The 21,679-nt window shown below is 50.3% G+C and overlaps 1 protein-coding gene across 9 annotated transcripts in view; it reads left to right on the top strand.

Annotated features, from left to right (window-relative positions):
• C14H14orf28 (chromosome 14 C14orf28 homolog) overlaps nt 1–21,679 on the top strand; it is a 337,224-nt gene that overhangs the window by 257,595 nt on the left and 57,950 nt on the right. The window lies entirely within an intron of this gene.

Raw genomic sequence — 21,679 nt, forward strand, 5'->3', positions numbered from 1 at the left:
ATGTGACTACATGGAAGAGGGATGACATGACTACAAATGAAAGGGTTAATCTGGTAACTGATTGAGGCCGACGGAGAATCCCATACTATAATGGCATAAGGCTAAAAAGCAAATGCATAACTGTAAGAAGCCAGGAATGAGACCCGGAGGAGCCATGTTTGTGGCTACAAACTTTTATTAAAACTAATTGTGGTTGAAAATGCCTTGTGACCCTAATCTAGGAGGAATTTCCCTACCTCGACCCAAACCTAATGGGTCTTCCAGTGTCAACCTGTCCAAACAATCAGTCCTATGTCCCTAATCCTACTCTGGCCCTCACACTTTAAAGTAACTTCAGGGTGGAGAGGGTACACTCTCTCTTTTTCTTAAAGTGTTCAAATGATCAAAGTTCAACATAAAAGTTCAAATTCAACAAAGGTTTTCACACAGACTGAATATTCACTTCCTTCTGGGAAATCACTCCCTTCCCCAAGCTTTCTCTTCACCACCAATCCTTGAGATATACTTCTTCTTAAGGACTTTTGCTTTCTCCAGCATGGGGTCTGGCATGGATTCACATGCTCATGGATATTCCCCATCTGACTGGGAATCCTCGGTAAAATAAACTGTTTCACTTAGAAACTGTCTTGCTCCTATAAATCAATCACTGAGCTCTGGGTCATACTGCCCCCAGCCAATGACTGCCCTCTCCCTAAGCCCCTCCTCTGGCAGCCATCGTCAGATTTTTACCGCACGTTCAAGTGTTGGGAGTCCTCGTGTTTTGCTCCGAGAGCCTTTCTACGTTTAGGAAATTTTTCGTTAAAAATGTCCTATTTTTGTCAAATAGAGCCTGTGTGCTCTTTCGTTCCGTTGACCGGCAAGCAGGGATCAGTTTGTCTGCGTCTTTCATCGTCCCTCAAGGGCAAGAATCGTCGATAGTTTCATCGAAGATTCCAGAAGGTTCTCTCTTCAAGCTCTGCTCCAGTTGCGGATTGAGGAATGTGTTTGTGGAGGACAAACACTCCCAGTGCCTCTACTGTCTCCATCCAGACCACAAGGAAGCGGATTGCAAAATTTGCCTGGGTTCCGCCAAACGCACTGTCAAGGATCGGCGCAGTAGATTCGTGGCTTGGCGCTTCGCCAAGGCCCCTACCCCGTGTGGCAAGCAGGAGCATGCCTCGCCCAGCACCAGCCCGTCCGAGGAGCGGACTTCTAAGTCTTTTGAGGCCGCTCCATCCGTGGGGGCCCAAGATAAGGCCAAGCACCGCAAGTCTGTTTCTATCGGAGTCGCCGCACAAGCATGTCCCACTACGAGCAGGGCACGCTCATCTTCGCCGTCTGCCTCCATCTCAAGCCATCGCTCCAGCTACTCCTCAAAGAGGAAATCTGCTAAGCCCGGTAAACTGCGGGAGAAGCAGGAGAAGACCAAGGTGCAGGGTAAGGTGTCCAACCTACCCCTGAAGACCCAGGTGGTCCAGGAGAAGTAATCCTCGACAATCAAGCTACTGGCGGCCTCCCACTCGAAGGCGAAAGGGGTTGACCCGGTCCAGGGGACCCGTGTGGTGCCCAGAGTGGCACTTCCTCCCAGGCAAAAGGCTTTGGCCAATCCGGTGGAGAAAACACTGGAGAAAAGGATGCCAGCCCTGAGCCCGGCTCCGACCCCTCAGGACGCAAAAAAAGAGGGGGTCAGTGGAGGCCTCTACCGTGCTACAGGTCATATTTCTTCTTCTGACAGAGGACAGGTGTCCGTTCACACGATCCCAGGGGACGCCACCACCCAGGGACGCATCGCTGGACATCCTGTCAACTCTCCACACGCTGGCGTCAGAGATCCAGAGGAAGGTGCCGACGGCAACCCTGGCTCCACCCGTGAAGAAGTGGAAACGGCATCCCACTGTCAAGGTTTGCTGCATGAGAGTGGGCAGACACAGAAGATGGATTCAACGTCCTCTCTCACTTCTGCGAGGTTGGCGACTTACATGGTGCCTATGGCAGCTTCAGGAAGGCAGGCGATTCAGTTTGCGTCGGGTAACTCATTCGTTACCATGGTCACCTCGGTGCGATAGACTGCCGTGAATGCGGCTAGGTTTCCAGCTGCTCCATAAAGGGATTCCACTTCCGGCAACCCGGCGCTTCTGATTCAAGTTGTTGCGCGACTTGCACCTTGCACCTTGCCTCCTTTTCTCCTTACTCTGTATGGAACATTGTGCGCTTTGGTTAGCTGATTTCTATCTGCCTTACCGACTTCCTGTCCCGCTCTGTACTCGGAGAAACTCCCTTTTCCCTCTGGGGATTTCCTAGCCTGGCTCTTTGATTTTCACCTGGCAGCCTGACATCCTCGTGCACACAGTTAACCAGAATTTGACTTTGAACTGTGTAACTGGACTGCTGCGTATTCCCTTGGCTCTGTGTTTTGATCTCCTTGAACTGACCTTGGATCGTTCTCTGGATTGCTGTGGATCTTTCCTTTTTGTTTTCCCTTTGTTATATTTTGGCCTTTTCGTGACATTCAACGGACACCCTGCATCAACTAGAAGGAGCACCTTGAAGAGATACCTTGCTGTAGTCCGGTGCCTACTATAGGGTGGTTGGAGCGTCCTCGTGCTGCCCAGGTAGGTCCATACTAACCTTCCTCTTTATTGTTTTTTGCTCCACGTTCTGGAATTATTTTCCTGTTTCTTTTTATAATATCCACGAACCAAGAGGAAATCGGTTGGAGCATTAGATACCATAAATAGGATACAGGCTCAGTTGTTACACCAACAGGTTTGTCTATTACGGCTTTTTCATTGTTATGTTGTCCCTATTGCTTTAAGATACTAAATTTGTCTGATCCTTCTTTAGTCTGGTGCATACCTAGGAGGTATGATTTGCTCTCTTTCCTTAATCACAATTCTGTCTGTCAATACAAACTTACAGGGGGTGTTTGAGGGAAAAGACCACCCACCCTGGTTTCAGGAGACCCCGAGTTTCGGTGTTTTGAGGCTAAGACATATTAGGATCCCGGAATCGGGAGTCTTGTGAATACCTGATTCGGTAAGTGGTGCCTCAACACCCACACCGCCTCATAAACTGCCTCAGATGCCTCCCCTCCCCTCCCCACCCTACCCTAGGGATAGGGGGACAGACACAACAACAGACACAGGCGACGGCAGCGTTTCCCTGCTGCCGAGAACTTCTCCATCCGACAAAGTGGGACCGTTCCACTCCATGGTCGCCCGCACGCCTGAGCTCTTCCAGCTGACGCCAGAGGATACCAAGAAGGAAGCCTTTACCAGCGCCAAGAGGTGTCGAGGCAGTGCCTCTCCTGGACAACGTTTGGGATGAGGGCCTGGCGCTGATGAGGAATCCCGCTTCAGCCCTGGCAAAAAGACACAGGCTGGAAAAGAAATACCGGGTGCCGGGTGGAGTCTGCTTACGGTTGCAGTCCTCCCCGGGCTCAGCAGCTGTGGGGAAGAAGTCCTCAAATCCATAGCCTTCAGCCTTGGTTCCTCCTGACAGTGATGGGAAGAAGTTGGACGCCATGGGTAGGAAGGTGATCTACTCGGTGGCAACAACGGTCAAGGCAGCAAATGCGCTTGCGAACCTGGCCAGATACAGCAAGATTGCCCCGCTGCTGGAATTTCCCGCCCGACGACAAGCGGGTCAAGGCGCTGGAAATCCTCCAGGAGGGTGAGGTGGCATCGGACCATGCCATCACCGTGGCCCTGGACTTTGCAGGCACGGGGTTCCAACAGATTGGGAACGGTGTCTGCCTCCATCGTCGTCTGGTTGAAAGCCACTAACTTTTGGCAGGAAGTTCAGACGACAGTCCTGGACATGCCGTTCGACGGGGACAGTCTGTTTGGAAAGGCCGTCGACTAATCGTTGCAAGCCATCAAGACCGGCACAGATACTGTGCATGCCTTGGGCACGCTTCAGCAACATTGCCCTTCCTTTCGTGCCTCAGGAGGCAAATCCAGAAGATGGTCAAAGGGTTTCGGCAGGGATCATCCTCGTACCACCAACCCTCGTCACCCAAGAGGCCTACAGGGGTCGTTCCAAGGTTTTCAGACGTGGCCAGGACGTACCCATGCACCCCGGTGGGAGGCCGGTTGGCGGGCTTCGTCAGCGAGTGGGAAAAGATCTCCATTAACCGATGGGTGCTGGACGCTCTCGCCCACGGACACACTCTAGAGTTCCAGCAGACGTGTCCGCAGATACCACTGATGGCCTGGCAGGAGCAGCACATCCCTCAGCTCCTGCAGGAAGTATGGGCCATGCTAAGAAAAGGGGTGATGGAGCTGGTTCGAAAGCAACTCCGGGGCTCCGGAGTCTTGGTAAAGAAGATCGGGGGCTGGAAGCCCATTCTTGACCTGAGGCGTCTAAACAAGTTCCTTAAGTCCCAAAAATTCAGGATGGTCCCGTAGCAACACGTGCTCGGCCAACTGGAGGAAGGGGACTTCCTGATGTCGCTGGATCTAGAGGACACTTATTTTCATTTCCACGTCCCCATTTGCAAGCAGCATCGGAGGTTCCTGCGCTTCGTCGTACATGGAAAGCACAACCAATTCAAGGCCCTCCCCTTCGGACTGAAGTCAGCGCCCAGGGTGTTACGAAGTGCCTGGCACCAGTGGCAGCCCATCTATGTCGGCAAGGTATGCAGGTGTACCCGTACCTTGACGACTGGCTCATCTGGGCCAAGTCAAGGGGAATCGCTGTCGACAGACAGGACCATTGGGATGCTGACGGATCTAGAGTTCTCAGTGAACTAACCAAGTCCTGCTTGATTCCATTGCAGAATGCGCTGTTCCTGGCGTCCAGGCTCAACACGGTCTCCTGCCTGGCGGCCCCCCTCACAAAAGAGCATAGTGGCCATTTTTGGCAAGGTGCAACAGCTTTTGGTACTGAAGATCACCACGGTACGGGACCATCAAGTCGCTGCTTAGCATGATTTCTATTTACCTGATCAGGCTGTGCAGGTTGCGGATGCGGCCCTTTCAGGAATTCGTTGACGCTCAGTGGGTCCAGGTGTCCGAAGCTTCGCAGACAGTATTGTGCTCGACAAGGAGTTCCGTCGAGCGATAAAGTGGTGGGTGTGTGCTCCAAAATCGCCGGTGGCACGGATTTCCAGAGTCCCCCATACCAAGAGACGGTCACCACAGATGCTTCCTTGGAGGGCTGAGGAGCAAACACCGGACGTCTCCACGTCAGAGGCCTGTGGTTACCGGAGGAGAGGGATCTCCACATCAATGTCCTGGAACTGCGAGCAGTGTTCTGGGCCCTCAAGTTGTTTCTTCCATCCCTCAAGGGCAAGGTGGTGAGGGTCTTCACGGACAATATCACCCTACATCAGGAAGGGTTCCTTCTCATTTCATCGCGGGATGTTTTTTCGCTGTTTTTTTTTTTTTTTTTACGAAAAAAACCCATCAAATTTTTTTGTAATTATTTTGGGGGGTTCCGCCGCAAACCCCCAATTTTAGAAAAAATTAGATGGTTTTTTTTCAGAATTTTTTTTTTGCGGTAACAACCGTGAAAAAACATCCCGCAATGAAAGGATGTTGTACCATCGGGAAGCAGGGGGGCACCAAATCCCCAGTGCTCACCAGTGCGGCGCAGGACTTGTGGCATTGGGCCGTCGCCCAGCGGATGTTTCTCTTTCCTTTTCACCTGGTCGGAGTCGAGAACAACATCACTGGGAGCTGCGCTATTGCCACGAGTGGGAGCTTCGGCAGGATCAATTGGGCAACCTCTTCCTCAGGTGGGGCAGATTCCAGATCGATTTGTTTGCGATGGTGCCAAACTCCAAATGCCAGAGATTCACCAGCAGGTTCCACCAGTTCTGCTTCCCATGGGAAGAACGGTTCCTGTATGCGTTCCCGCCATTGCCTCTCCTGCTGCGAATTATCAATCAACTCAAACAGTGCCGGTGCAGGATGATCCTCGTTGGCCCTGGCGTGGTAGAGGCAGATTTATTACCCGGACCTTCTCAGCCTGTTGACGTCACCTCCAGTCAAGCTGCCAGTGGTCGCGGATCTGCTCGCCAGAGAAGGAGGCAAAATCCCTTATCACGAGCCAGGATCGCTGAACGTGAAGGCCTGGCTCCTGCAGCCTTAGAGTTGGGTGGGTACGAGCTACCGGTGGACTGCAGAGTGGTCCATGGCAGGTCTAGAGCGTCATCGACTCTTAAGTGCTAGGGGCACAAGTGGAAGCGTTTCACAACTTGGTGGCGGACGCAGAAGATCAAACCTCTGAGGGTTATGGCCCCTCGGATCCTTCCGCACTTGTTGTCTTTGGCCAAGGTGGGACTGGCGCATCAAGTGCATCTGGCGGCTATCTCCCGCTGCACCAGGTCTCTGGGACTGTCTTCTCTTTGGTCATACCGTCTACTCAAGGAGTTCCTCAAAGGACTGTTTCGCTCGTTCCCGCCGGTGACGGAGCCTACCCCGGCGTGGGAACTCAACGTGGTACCGACAAGGCTAATGAGGGGCCCCTTTGAGCCCATGCATCAAGCTCCTCTGGAAAACTGCTTTTCTCGTGGCCATCATTTCTGTCACGAGGCCAGGTGAGTTCCAGGCCCTGTCCTGCAAGCAGCCTTATCTGACTTTCCACGAGAAGAGGGTGGCGCTGCAGACACACCCCTCCTTCATGCCAAAGGTTCTGTCGGAATCCCACCACAGAAAACCTTTGTTGCCTGTGTTTTTTCCGACACCTTTGTCATCGGCTGAAAGGACTTTGCACTCGCTGGATGTAGCGCGTGCTCTGAAGTTCTACGTGGCACGCACAAAGAGTTTCCGAAAGACGTCTCAACTTTTCGTGAGCTTTGGTCCTGTGAACCATGGGAAAGCTTTTTCCAAGACTTCCATTTCCTGGTGGCTCTCGGGCTGTATCATGCAGTCACCGGTTGGCAAAATGACCGCTGCCCAGCCGTCCGAAAGTCCATTCCACCAGAGCGATTGCTGCTACGACGGCATTCCTGTCTGGTGTGCCCCTGCTGGACATCTGCAAGGCAGCTACGTGGAGGTCTATGCACACATTGACAAGATTGTACTGCGTCCACAGGGATTCCAGAGAGGAGTCCAGGGTCAGCCAAACGGTACTACGCAACCTGTTTGCTTGAAGGTGAGCCTGTCCCGGAGGTAAGAGTAATTGCTTCTGTTGAGCCTTGCCACCTCACTCTGGTTGTGCATGTATGTACTGCTATGTATTTTTTATTCATGAGCATGTAAATCCATGACCGACCCCATGCTGGAGAAGCAACAAGTTACTTACCTGGAACTGTTGTTCTGCAGCATGGGTCTGGCATGGATTGACATGCGAACCCTCCCTCCTGCCCCTCTGCTGCTTTTCTTGGTCATACTGCCACTTTACGTGCTGCGAAATCTGAAGATGGTTGCCAGAGATGGGGCTTAGGGAGAGGGCAGTCATTGGCTGAGGGCAGTATGACCCAGAGCTCAGTGATTGCTTTATAGGAGAAAGACAGTTTGTAAGTGAAACAGTTTTTTTTCTTTGCTGAGGATTCCAGGCCTGACGACTGGGAACAATCATGCATGAGAATCCATGACAGACCCATGCTGTAGAACAATCGTTACAGGTAAGTAACTTGTTCCTTCCTTCATGTACTTGGTTCACAGTTCACAATTGCAATGATAATGGGCCTTATTACGAACTGTAACACTGTTCCGCCACCTAATATCCCGGTGCCACCGAGCCAAGTCCCGGCAGTCCGGGGTGCCAGGCGGCGGAAAGAGTAAGTCCCCATTCCTGTGGAGTCCCATATGACTCAATGGGGGGGTCATTCCGAGGTTGGTGCTAAGGGAACAACGATGCCGGTAAAGGAATACCGGCATCGAATACCGCTATGGGCTATTCTGACCAGCCCGACTTCGAACAACGACATTGTAAAGTATGGTGCCGTTAATAGCGGTCTGGGCGCGGGCACTCGACCCACCATGCCGGCAATAGCGGCATGCCGTAAACTGGAGGAGATCACAAGGTAAGCGGACATGCAAATAACGGCTTCATGAAGGCGTTAAAAGTGCCTACCGGCATGGCATAAATACCGGCATCGTAGACCTACCGTAAAATGCCATGTGCAGTGATCCCAAATGCCACAAGTGCACACAATGAGCACAGGTGGGGGCAATGGAGTTTGCCCCACTACAAAATGAGCACACCCACACACCACACCCCGTACCACACCAAGATCAATACAATAGCAGCATCAACACTTCAGCTGGAGGACATGCATGCATTGCAACACCAGCAACAACACCAACGACAATAGCAGGCACCACAGAGGAGACGCAGCAGGAGAAGGAGGATGAGACAGGCCCTGCATGCCCCACGAGTGCAGCCAGCTTAAACATCAGAGCCAGTCCCTCCAACCCAACCCCGCAGCACAACCACCCCCTGTACCGCCTGGACCGTGACGCCATCAACACCATTGTGGACATGATATACGACTATCAGTCTCATTGAAAATGCACCGCCATCCACCCTCTACTGAAGGTAGTGTCGGTGCTCCACCTCAAGCACACAACGGAATACATATCCCTACCACGGACTCCCCAGGAGATACTAGAAACAAGAGGTGGCCTCCATGCCATGGAGGTGGTTTAACGCAATCACAAACAATACCACCACAAACAGGTGGAGTTGGAAGGTGACGCAAGCAAGACCTTCACACTTTGTGGTGGCCATTATCCCGGATCAACCACAGGAATCCAGCATGTCACCATGGGAAAAATCAGCGCAGAATGCCAAAAATTGCAGAGGCTACTGCCAACACTCACCATCAGAAAATACCACACAACACAACAAATCACTAAATTCACACAAACACAGCAATATGCGTACACAATGCATGAGGTACAATACGGCAGAGCACACCGTATATCATCTTGAAGATGCAACCCACACCATTATTCCATGGCACAGGACACATTGAGGGTCAAAAAATAGCTTGCATGTGACCAATGATGATCTGCTGGCATGTGTGACTAGTACAGCTGTCCATCATTATTCGCATGACATTTACCTTTTAATTGCCTCGCATGCAGGTTATAGTGGCTATCCCTTTAAGCCGTGGCTCCTCACCCCTGTCCGAAACCCACAGAACAGGCACGAGGAGGACTACAATTGTTCCCATTCCCGTACCCGTGTTGACATCGAGCAGACCTTTGGCCTGTTGAAGGCACAATTTCACTGCCTCAGCCGATCGGGTGGGGCACTCCGCTACAGGCATGAGAAGGTGGCCAAGATCATCATGGCATGTGTCAAGCTGCACGATATGTGCATCCGCCGGAACGTGCCCCTGCCCCTGACATTGAACTGCTACCACCTGGTGGTGCTGAGGGGAGGAAAAAGATGTGGCTGGACAAAACGATGCACAGGAGGGCCGTACTGTGCGTAAGTCAGTGATTGCACAATATTTGTGACACACATGGCAGCAGAGGGTGACATGATGGTTGGACAGAGGGCACTGGGTGTAGTGGTACAACTACACCATGCACTGTAACTGAATAATTGACGCATGCGCAATGATGAATGTCCACTCAGGTCTTGTTTTTCACACAACCGGTGTATTAAATGTAACAAAGTAAACGTAAGTGACAAACCCTCAACCCTCTCCCCCTCCCCCCACAACACCCCCACACACCCTCCCCCTCTCCCCCCACAACATCCCCCTCCCCACACACCTTCACCCCCTTCCCCATCAACTCCCACACACAAGTCCCATCGAGTCCCCGAAGACTACATGAGGCTGCCATGACAATTACTCGGCACTCCCTGGCCCAGGGGGCAGCATGTCTTGTCGACGCTGTGTACGGGCCGACCTGCGGAGCGGGCTTGTTTGAGTGGAACTGCAGGACGACGGTGTGGCCGCCTGCTGTGGTTGTGTGGCGGGATGCACTGCCTCCATGGCATCTGCAAACAGCCTAACACCTGCCAGAGGGCAGAGACCTCCTCGCAGAGGCGGCTGGTGTTGTCCGAGAAAGATCTCAACATGGAGGCAGTGTTGTTTGTAATGGACCGGCCTAGTGCGGCTAAATCCGTATGCCACTCCGCTCTGGCCAGCCTGCTGTCCTGGACGAATTCATGTACAAGGGAAGTTAGCAGGTCAGCCCGCTGCAGCCCTGCAGGTGCACCTGTGGAGGTATTGGGCCACTGGCTGTCATGCTCAGCCTCCCCAGCCCTGGAAACTGGACTGAAGTGTCCTTCTGTGTACTCGTGACCGGACTGCTCTGGGGTGGCGGCGTTCCCCGTATCGAACGACGATAATTGGGGGGATGCCAGTTGAGTTGGGGTATGGCCCACATCGGAAAGATTGTCCTCCATGGGGACCCAGATGTCCTCCTGTGTGTCATCCACAGTCAGGGGTGCCGTGCTGCCACCTCCCCAGCCTAACTCGACTCCTCCGAATGTGGTGCCTCACATGTGTCATCAGGCTGACCAGTGGGTGTGGGTGGTGGTGGTTCTTTGCCCTCCACGGGCCTTGGTGGCACAGGTGCAATGGGTACCTGCGGTGGCTTGGATGCTGGTACACGGCGCCCCCTGGGTTGTCCCCTCAAGGTTGACGCCCGGTTGCTGTCATCCTGGGACCTCTTCCGGGGTGTTGCCTGTGCAGGGGTTGCATCCTGCCCATCGCTGTCATGGTCAGTGCCTGTGGGGGGTGGAAGAGAGGGACGACATGAGTGATGTTTTGATAGGCATCATACATACATTGGGACTATTTCTCATCCACACAATTGGGGGTAATAGGCATTTGTGTTTGGAAGAGCACGTCATTTGATACATGGGTGGTTAATGTAGGCATATGTCGGCATCACTCATGTTGGCCAGGAACTGTGCTGTCTGACATGCATACTATTTTGGACATGCACGCCCGTCTGACTCGTGGAATTTCCTACTTTGTGTGGTATGTGTCATGTACGATATTGCCTTGCACCAGGCATCTGCATGTGTCTGTGATGCATCAGCCTACTTTGCGGGAGTGTGTGTGTGTGTGTGTGTGTGTGTGTGTGTGGGCGACCATAGCTTGACTCTTCGAACTGACATTGGGGTTGACTCATCAGATTTGGCATAGCAGTGTTTACTTTGGATACTCGCCTCCATCGCCCGATGTTGTGGCCCCACACTCCATCTTGCCTACACCTTTGATGGATTTGATCCCAATCATGCTTGCGCATACGTCCTCCCATGGGGTGAGTTTTATCGGGGAACTGGGACCTCCTCCTGTTCCCATGGCCTGGCTGCGATTGACAGAGAGGATGTTGCGCAACCTTAGTCGCGATAGTCTTTCACTATGCGTGGTGTGTTCCCCACAGCACTAACCTTCTGGGCAAAAAGTGCCCAGATCTTTCTTCCTCAGCACTGCCTCTCTCTTCGTGTTGCTAGAGAAGACAGTGGCAGCATGCTCCTGCAGAGTGTCCACGAGCATCTGGAGCTCATCCTCGTTGAAACGTTCTTTTCTCAGGCGGGCAGCTCCCTTCTTCAGGGCCTTGGGCATTGTGCATTGTGGTCCTCGAGGTGGATGTTTTTAAACAATCAGCAGTGTCCCAGGGGTCCTGTGTGGTGAGGATGGGAATGGATTGTGTTTTTAAAGATGGCTGCCATGCTCCTTCCCGTTCCTGTGCGATGACGCTACTTCCGGTTCCGCTTATTAGCGGTGACCGTAAATAGCGGTGACCGCTAATTACGGTCACCGCTAATGACGCATTGACCAATGTCGGTAGTGTTATCTGCGCTATACCTGATGCCGGTAAGGGCTTTTTGGGAGCCTTTTACGTCATGGCGATATATACCTTACCGGCATGGCGTAAAGCTCGTGCCCGCGAAGTAGTAATAGTCCTCTATTAGCAGACTGGTGCCAGCACGGACACGCTATTTGCGCCATGCCGGTAAGGGACGTTACTTACCTCCAAACTCGGAATGACCCCCCAATGTCTTTCTTGAGATTCTTCTCACAATTCAGAATTCTAAGGTCATGAACTTTCCTTGAGATGCATCACAATTTGCATCCACACTTATCTTCACCTGGTATACTCTTCTGACAGGACTTTATTATCTAGCAAATGTGAAGGCATCATGAAGCAAGACACAGATGACAGACTTAAATTCAAAGTAAAATACTTTATTAAATCAAATGTCCGGATGGTAGGAGGCATAACTTAACTATGGTGGGATTTCCCTACCCGAACTAAATAAGGAAAGTGAGTCAAAGAGTTCAACTTAAGTCTGTCTGTGTCCAAAACCCATGCTTTCCCTCAAAACTAAAGCTAACCAATGTGTAGGGATGTCAAAACCAAAATAAATAGTGTTCAACTCAAAGTTCTGAGCCTCTTCCAGCTCAAAGCTTTCTCTCAGCTCCCCTTCCCCGACTATAACAAGGGTCCACGGAAAAGTCTCAAGATTACCTTTCTCCTTTTAACAGTAATCTATTTCAATATAGTTCAAAACCAATCCTCGGGTTTCCCTTCTCCAAATTTCAAACCTCACTGTTCACACAAAACAAAAGAGCATGAGTCTGTTTCCAAGACCACGTAATGTAGCTACCCAAGTTTCAGGATTCCCGTCCCCAAGATTTTATCTTCATTATTACAATGTCTCTGAGTTTGAATATGTAGGGCTCACTGGTTTAGGCGCGAGGGGTCAGACCAAGACCAAGCGGTCCACCTATCACAAGTCACGCATCCAGGATGCCTCTTGTCACCCTCTTGTCTTTGGTGTGATGGTTTTCAATCTTCTAGCTTGTTCTGATCAGCATCTTGGCTCTGCCATTTTTTACTACACATCCTTTTAGGCCTTGCCGCTCTGCATTTGTTCATACAAGTTCAGTTGAGGGTGTTTTCCTCAGTCCCCCTTCTTATGTCTTTGTGTCACCTTTGTGCCCTATGCTGTAACTGATTTTCACTTTGGTGTTTGGGTTATGCACTGTAATTGCTTGGGTTTATTCCATTCCACCCTCCAAATGCTTCATTTCAGTATTCATTCCATTTATTGTTCAATAATCATTCATGCTGCTGAATTATAAAGTTCTCTTTTGTGCTATTTGCAGTATACATTGGTTTCACTGTATTTTAGAATTCCATTCGCTTCGCTATTCCATAAGCATTCGTTTTTAGTTTTTAAAGTTCAACTTAGTTCGGTATTCAGTATGTTTTGCCTAATTTTCAAAGGTCCATTTAGTTTGGCATTGAATAACATTGTTGGAGCACCCCAGCATTCATGTGTCTTCCTCTGATACTCACCGGCTTGTGGCGTTTCCTTCTCGCCGCTCCGCTTTCCCGCTGCCTATCTTCCTCTTTACGCCAGCCACCAGAGTGGTGCTTTCTGGATGCGGACTGCGTCCCTTTTTCTTTGTACTCGTCTGCTGCTACTGATGCTGAGCGAGGCTCACTGAAGCGCCCAGGCAGCAAACACTTACCCGGTCTCTCGGCTATGGGCTGTGTAAGCCTCCTGGGAAGGTTGCCAGATTCCACGCTCCTCTTCTGGTCCCACCACGGCTGCCTCCTCTGAAGCGGGGTCCCCTGCTGATTTCTCCCGCACAGGCCTCCTAGCTGCTTTTCTCTCTGCTGTACTGGTGTCTTTCATACACCTGCAGCACCCAGGCAGGCTGCAGGTGTGGATCTCCAACGAGACTTGCCTGACCACAATTAAAGGGACATGCCTGACACTGGTAACTCTCTATAGGCATTATTCCTCATCTCAGCACTAAAGTGGTGAAAATGTGTTGTGTTCATTACTCTCAGTTGCCACTTCTTTGTCTCAGTACTGTCAAGTGACACATGTGGGGAAATGAGGGGAGTTGGTTTATAATGGCCCATAAAGGTCAGGTGAGGGTTGGGTCGGTCGTCAATAAGGAAAGGGGATACCATACCTCGCCCAAGGGCACCCCACTGCCCCCCACGTCCTCAAGGACCCTCCACCCAGCTGATCCTCCTTCACTTCTCCACCCCCAGGGCCCGGATCCAAGAGCGAGGGTCTTTCCCTGGCCACCTGAGCACAGGATCCAAGGGGAGGAGGAGTGAGAATACCCTCGGATTTCTCACACAACTTAACTTCACCTGATGGGGAGGAGGCCGTGGCCAGCAGCCATGCCTTGAGGAGCAGCCTTCCTGAGCTCCTGCTGAATCCTTCATTGACGTGCCTGTAATCTTGTCTGTTTATTTGGACATTTCTGCTCCAGAACGTGTCCGGAGCAGATTGAGACTGCTAGTGCTGTGCTGGAGGGCAGAGGCTGCATGGGACGCCGTCCAAGGCAATCTGCTGAGATTTACTAAAATGGTGGGCGTCATCTAATTGGGTGCCAACGAGGCACCTGTGTGCTGTGAGGAGCCGGCGTGTCCTGGGCTGTGCCAGGGTGGTGAGCAGCCGGTGCCATGACCCTGGGAACTGCTGTGAAGGGGTTTGGCGTGTCTTGCAGGAGTTGCGTCCTGACTCCACACGACGCTGCCGAAACGGGGATGTAGCAGCAGTGGCTGGTGGACCGGCTGCCTGGAGGACCGAGTACCTGAACCACGGCGATTGGCAGGGAGAGGACTGGACTTTTCCCTGCCGCAGGTGGCCCGGCACAGCCTACTGGAGCGGGCCGCAGAGGGTGAGCTGTCCTGTTAGTTTCTCTCCCTGACAGCTGCTATTGAGGTTTCTCGCACTGAGCTTTAATGATCAGGTGGGGCGAGGCCTTGCATGCTCCATTAACAGGGTCTGCTGTGGCAGTGAGGCTTGCACACCTGGCCTTTGTGTTTGCCTGGGAGAGGGGCAGGGCGAGGGGAGTTGTCTTATCCCTGGACGCTGCCTCTGCTGCGGTGCACCTTCTCTATGCATTTGTTGAGCCTGCGCCATGCCATATGCCACCTATGGAGCCCTCTATAAATGCAGAAGGTGAGCACCTGGACTCTCATTTGTGACGGAGATGACCTGGGGCTTCAGGGCACTGGCATCCAAATAGCAGTCCAGCTGCTTGATTAACGTGCTATATTGGATCGACCTGGCTGTTGTGCTGCCCTGGGGAATTGGTGACTGTACAGCGCTGAACCGCTCCAGAAGGAGCGCACCTGCCTGTGAGAACATAGCTGATTCTGCCTGGGCTGGGTGCGGATGGCCCTGTTGCGTGCGGTGGCCTCAGGAGGGGGCTTTCTACTGCTGGACCCTTTCCTCACTTTGCGTGCCTGCTGAAGTGTCCTGGGTACAAAGTGGGCAGTGGATTTTGCTCTTTGGCTGTGGCACCTGACCTGCTTTGGGGTGCGCTGCCCCTAGGTTGCCCAGTGGGTGGGCTGACTGCACTGTCTGAGCGCAGCGCATAGGGAGGTATGTGTGTGCAGCTCCCATTGGATATGCCCTTCACAGCACCAAGAACTGCCTGCAAATGCCAGACAAGCCTAACAGGGCTAGGGCCAAGCAGAGTCATGGAGGCCTTCACTCAGAAGGAGGAAGGTGGCACGGTGCAGTCGCTGCCACATAGGGGTGCGGAGCCTGCCAGGGTAGGATCGACAATACCAATGTTACAAACGTCACTGGAACATAAGATTGAGACGGTTACCATCGATGTTGGCCTTTTGAGACAATGTGTGTTCGGACCGGCTTTGCACCACGGAAGCCCAGGCACAGGAGAACAGAAGCAACATGTTCTCGGGAATTGCTACGCTGATAGGGAAGGTGTGGGAATCGGAAAGGCATGCGGAGGGCAGGGCAAGGAGGAACAATGTTCAGATCCTAGCAGGGTCTGAGGGGGAGGAAGGACAGGACCCCACTTCTTATGTTGAGAACTTGCTCTTCCAGAAGGTGGGCTGCCCAGGAGTGCTGACACAGGGGTTCACAGTGGAGCGGGCCCACAGATCTCTAGCTAAAAGTCCACTGCTGGGTTCAACCATTCCCCACCCACCCTGCCCCCCCCCCCTGAGACCGCAAATTGCTAAGATTTTGAATTATAAATTGTGTGCATAATGCCCTTCTCCAGGGAAGCTGATGTAATAGGCAATTATGGAAGACGCAAGTTCTATCTACACAGGTTGCACACAGTTGGTTCAGAGGAGGATGGCAGCGTTTGGTCCCACCAAGGAAAGACTGCGTAGGGCCCACCTGAGATCTATGCTGATATACCCTGCCAAGTGGAAGGTGTTGCATAATGGCTGATGGCACTTTTTTGAGGACACCACGGCTGCACAATAATGGATCGACTCGATGGGGATTGCACAGTTGCTAGCACAACAGAATGATGCCCCTTGATGGTGGTATCTGCAAAGAGTGGTTGCACAAAATGTTACGTACAAGTTTACGGTGTCTTAGCCCCCTACCCTTGCTCTCTTCTATTTTTCTTTCTTTTTTTTGAGTCTTGCTGTTGGCTGCAGTTCCTGCTGACGCAATACTATAAACATTGTTTTTTTGTACCAGTTTTAGGGTATCCGCTGCTGTTTGTCACCCGAGAGGCGGGAAGGGGGTGCGGGAGTGGCAGTTTGGCCTGAATATGCGCTTTGCTATTTTGGTGTCTGTGTTGTTTGACTGTGAGGGTGTCCGGCGGTGGGGTTGGGGGGAGGGCTAGAGGGCCTTAGGTTTGATGTTACACAGCTTTTTCTGCTTGTGGACGGGTTTTTAATGGCTGTTGGGTTTCTATTATGTTATTGACTGGATGTGAGGGATGGGGCTGGTTGGGGCGCTACTGTTGGGTGGGGAGAGGGGGGGGTTTGGGGACAAGGGCGGTTGATGGGACGAAGCGAGACCTGGAAGGGGTGATGGCTGGCTAGTAATGTGTGGGTGGCCACATGGTATGTCCGTGGCTTGAATGGATATATTAAACATGTTAGGGTATTTGTTTATTTGCATAGTAAGGGCGTGGGGATAGCCCTGCTTCAGGAGACACACCTCATGAGGGATAGACGGGCCAAGCTAGCTGGTAAATGGGGAGGGCGACTGTATGGCTGTTCCTACTGAGTTTGCTAGGGGAGACCGTGTGGATTGCCCCATCGGTTCCTTTCAGACACCTGGAAACTAAGGGGGATGATGAAGGCAGGATGGTGCTAGTTCTCTGGCTACTGGAGGGTAGGGAAGTGTGTATCATAAATGAATACACCCCCAATAATACGGCCACATCCTTTGTTTCCCAAATGGGGGTTCCCGGTGAATGGGCAAAGGCGACTTTAATTGCACCTTGCACCCATTCATGGATAGGTCGGATGTCAAATATCAGAAGCCTGCTCCCCCGGTGAAGGCCCTGGAGGAACTTTGGGCTGATAGACATATGGAGGGCGACTCATGAGCCGGACCACTCCTAATCGCATTTCTCTACCCCTCATGGGGTACACACCCGTATTGATGATTTATTTACGGGACGCGGGGTACTTTGGGAATTCTATGTAGCTGCTTACAGGCTAGAGTTATTTCTGATCATGCTCCCTTGATGGTTATGTTGCAGAGAGGACAGGGCAGGCCCTTGATCCCTACCTGGAGACTAAGGGTGGAAGCTCTGCTGGACAATGCATTCAGGGAACATTTTGGGGAAGCAATAGCAACTTTTTTTGAATTTTTTTTATTTATTTTTTTTTACAATTTTTATTAACTTTAATCAAACAAAACAACAATACAACCAAACACGCAGTACATTTTTCAACAAAAATAATCATATTAATTCTTAATCTTGGTCACTGCTTCCCCCCCTCCCACCCATCTTCATGAGCCTGTCCGTTCATTGTTCTCTGTATCCGCCGCACGCGTCGGGGTCTCGCTTCCTATAGATTCTGTCCAATCTTGTATTACTCCAAACAATTCCGCTATTAATGATTTCCATGCCATCAGGGTCCCTGTCTCTTGCTCCCCCCCTACAGTGTTTGACTCTTGCCAGACCATCGTTTCTGCCTCTGCCCATTTCTGTAACTCCTTCCACCACACCTCCACCCGTGGCCTGTGACAAGTCTTCCATCCCATGGCAATCCTTCGTTTAGCCAGCACATATGTCAGATCCTTCAGTTTACCGACATGCTTAAGTTTTGATGATCTGGGGAACCCTCCCAGCAAACAGGCCCAAGCTGTATCTATGATTAACGTGACCCCTTTCTCGGCTAGCTTTTGTGCCACTTCTCCCCAGAAACGCTCAATTACTGGGCATGACCAAAACATATGTGTCATATCAGCTTTCTCCTCGTCACATTTGGGACACGCTTGTCGCCCAGCGTTCTCGAACTTGGATATCCTCATAGGCGTCATATATGCTCTGTGCGTAATGTATAGTTGTATTTGTTTTAGTCTGGCATTCCTTGACACCTTCTTATGGTATCCCAGTGCCCGTTCCCACATCCCATCCTCCATCGGGGTTCCCACTTCCGCCTCCCAATCTAGCCTCAAGTGCATCAAGTCCTTCCCAACCTTAGACATCACCATCTCATACAACCTAGAAATCTCATGCCCCCATCCGATATATCATATATTGCCTCCATAGTGGCATCTGGTTCTCCTTCTAATATAGTTCCAGGCCACGTTTCCCGAATTCTCTGCACAATTCTGTGGTATGTGATATACTGGCCAGCATGCAATCCTGTTTGCTCCCCAAGGGCCTCAAAGTCCAAAATGGCCCCCACCTGCCAGACGTCTCCTAACGTTACCAGCCCCACCGATTCCCAACGTGTCCTGATTATCGCCTTTAACTGCCTATCTTCCCCTGCCAACGCGACTAGCGGTACCTGCGGGGAGCATGGAAATGGGTTCTCCATCATCCGGCACGCCCGACGCCACATCTGCCACCCGAGCGTCATCATCCTAGGGCGCTCTCTCATTTCGGACTCGGGCAGCCAGATCATCTCCCTTAGGTGAAATGGGGCACAATCATGTCCAAATAACCTAAATTCAGGGGTCACCTCATCTGAAAGCCACTGAGCCACATATTGCAGCTGACTTGCTACGTAATACACCTCAAAATTGGGCAGTTTTATCCCCCCTTTTTCATAAAATTTCTGCAGCTTCCACAGCGCCACTCTCTTCCGGGTACCATGCCACAAGAAATCCCTACACATACTGTTAAGTTTAGCAAAAAACTTCTTGGGTATCATGTATGGGATATTGCTAAAATAATGCAGAAGTCTAGGCAGGACCACCATTTTTAGCATTGCACCCCGACCCATCATTGCTAAGGGCAACTTAACCCAAAATTGCATACACTTCTCGATATTCTTGAGTGCCACCTCAGTGTTATGCTTGTGCTCCTCCTGTTCATACTCATTCTCCCGAATCGCTAGTCTTCGAGAAAAAGGTGCTGAAGGAAGTAGAATGTTTGGAACAAAAAGGTATCCCTAGAAATTCTAATCTGAGCCAAAAAGAAATTCGGCTATTACGTAATTTAGGGAATAGCAATGACATTGTAATCCGCCAGGCTTATAAAGGCGGGGCCATAGTTATTCTCAATAAGCAGGATTACATGGATGAATGTGAAAGACTGCTTTCAGACAACATTAGTTACCGAAAAGTAGATCGGGATCCTACTCCGATACTACAGAAAATGATTAAAGAGAAGGTTGAAAAAGCTGTGGAACTAGAATGGATCAGCAAACAGGAAGGAGAATATTTAGCTAGAGAGTCGGCCAGAATCCCTGTGTTCTATATACTCCCCAAAATTCACAAGAGTTTAGAGAAACCTCCAGGTAGACCCATTGTCTCCGGGGTTAACTCCCTCTTGGAACCTTTGTCTAAATTTGTGGATGTATATTTAAGATCCTTTGTGATGAAAATGCAGAGCTATGTACAAGATACTCGTGATGCGATTTCCAAAATAGAAGGTCTACCTTTCAATCCCTCCACAGATGTATTAATATGTTTAGACATTCAATCTCTCTATACTAACATTCCCCAGCGAGCAACTCTAGAAGTCATTGAAGAAACCTTGCTACTAAGGGAGGACAACCATCCTGTGAGCAACTCATTTATATTGTGGTGTGCCGAGACAGCTTTGGTTAACAATTATTTTCAATTTGGGGGACAATTTTACGTACAAGTGGAAGGTACAGCGATGGGGGCCGCCATGGCCCCCAATCTAGCCAATCTGTATGTAGACATGGTTGAACAAACAGTAGTTTACTCAGATTTGAATCCCTTTAAAAACCAGATAACTAAATGGCTGAGGTACATCGATGATGTCTTTGTTGTTTGGCATGGTCCTGTAGAGGAGGCTAAAGAGTTTTTGACTTGGTTGAATAGTCAAAACAGATATCTCAAATTTACGGCCACATTCAGTGCAATGGAGGTCAACTATTTGGATCTGACAATTTATCACAACAATTTGGAATTGTGTGTAAAACATTTTGTTAAGGTCACAGACAAAAATGCACTTCTTCATTACAAGAGTCACCATGCGAAGCATGTTCGCGATAACTTACCTTTTGGTCAATTTCTATGTATTAAAAGAAATAGTAGCACCAAAGAGAATTATGAAGAAGGGGCAAATGTACTGATTGAGAAATTGAACAACAGGGGTTACCCGTTGAGAGTGGTCAAACAAGCAGCTAAACGAGCTTTTAATAATGATCGGGGTTCCCTTTTTGAGAAACAGAGCAAAGACTCTTCTAATCCACCCTTGGTACTGGTCAACACTTTCAGCAATTTGTCCTATAAAATCAAGGGGATCATTTGTAAAAATTGGAAAAAATGCATGACGTCTCCTGTACCTATCGTGGCTTTCAAGAAAAGTACTAACATTAGGAACCTGGTAATGAAAAATGACATCCAACGTTCCACGGTGTGTATAGGCAAACAAAGTACTCTTTGGAATCTCCCACTAGTGTTGGGTCACCACCCGTGTGGTAATTGCGTAATGTGTCCTCTGACTAAAAAAGTTTTGAAGGTGAATTTGGGTTTGAAACATGAATGGGTGTTAAAAGAACATACTAATTGCAATACCAACAATGTTACTTACATGATTAAATGTCCGTGTTCTTTGATATACATTGGTAAGACCAACAGGAAATGTAAGACACGGATGATTGAACACAGGAGTTGCATTAGGAATAATATCGAAACTGCACCTTTAGTGTCCCACTTTAGAAGTTTGGGACACTCAGACAATTATTTTGAATGGTGTATTTTGAAGAAGGTAACAGGGAAATGCCAAGACCTTATTAATAGAAAATTGGTCAATTTAGAGCAAAAATTGATTTTCATGACCAGAAGCTATCTCGGTGGGCTCAATGAGAGTATTGAATGGCACAACGTTAGATGACTATTTCCTCTGTTGATTCTATTAGTTGTCTGTGGCTTTCCAAGTGGTTCTTCTTGAGGCCTTTGTTACCCGTATTTGGATAGGTTTAACACATGTACAGTCCCCCTTTGGTGTTTAGGGACCAGATATTTACACTGTATGTCACACATTCTGGAACAGTTTTTCCATTCCAATGTTGGGGCACAATCATAGACCTGGATTTATTTCTGACCTGGTGGTGTTCTTTGTATGTTTCACTATGGCTATAGCTATTCATTAAGGAAGGGGGCTGTTTCTTTCCCCGTCTCGATCCACCATGGTGGATGTTGGTGTTGCCAGTGTTGATATTTTGGTCATTGGTTTGGCCGATTCGGGGGCCACAGGTAGCTTTCCGTTGCCCGTCCGGGAATGCTACGTGTTAACAAACTAGGACGTGACAGGATCACGTGGCCGCAATGTTAAGACGGGAGTGGGTTTCTTAGCGACTTCGGGTTGTTTAACGACTCGTTCTCGGGCATTAGAGGCTGGGTCTGCCTCAATAAT

The sequence above is a fragment of the Ambystoma mexicanum genome, chromosome 14 (assembly GCF_040938575.1).
Source record: "Ambystoma mexicanum isolate Mex_15411 chromosome 14, UKY_AmexF1_1, whole genome shotgun sequence".
Classification (NCBI taxonomy): domain Eukaryota; kingdom Metazoa; phylum Chordata; class Amphibia; order Caudata; family Ambystomatidae; genus Ambystoma; species Ambystoma mexicanum.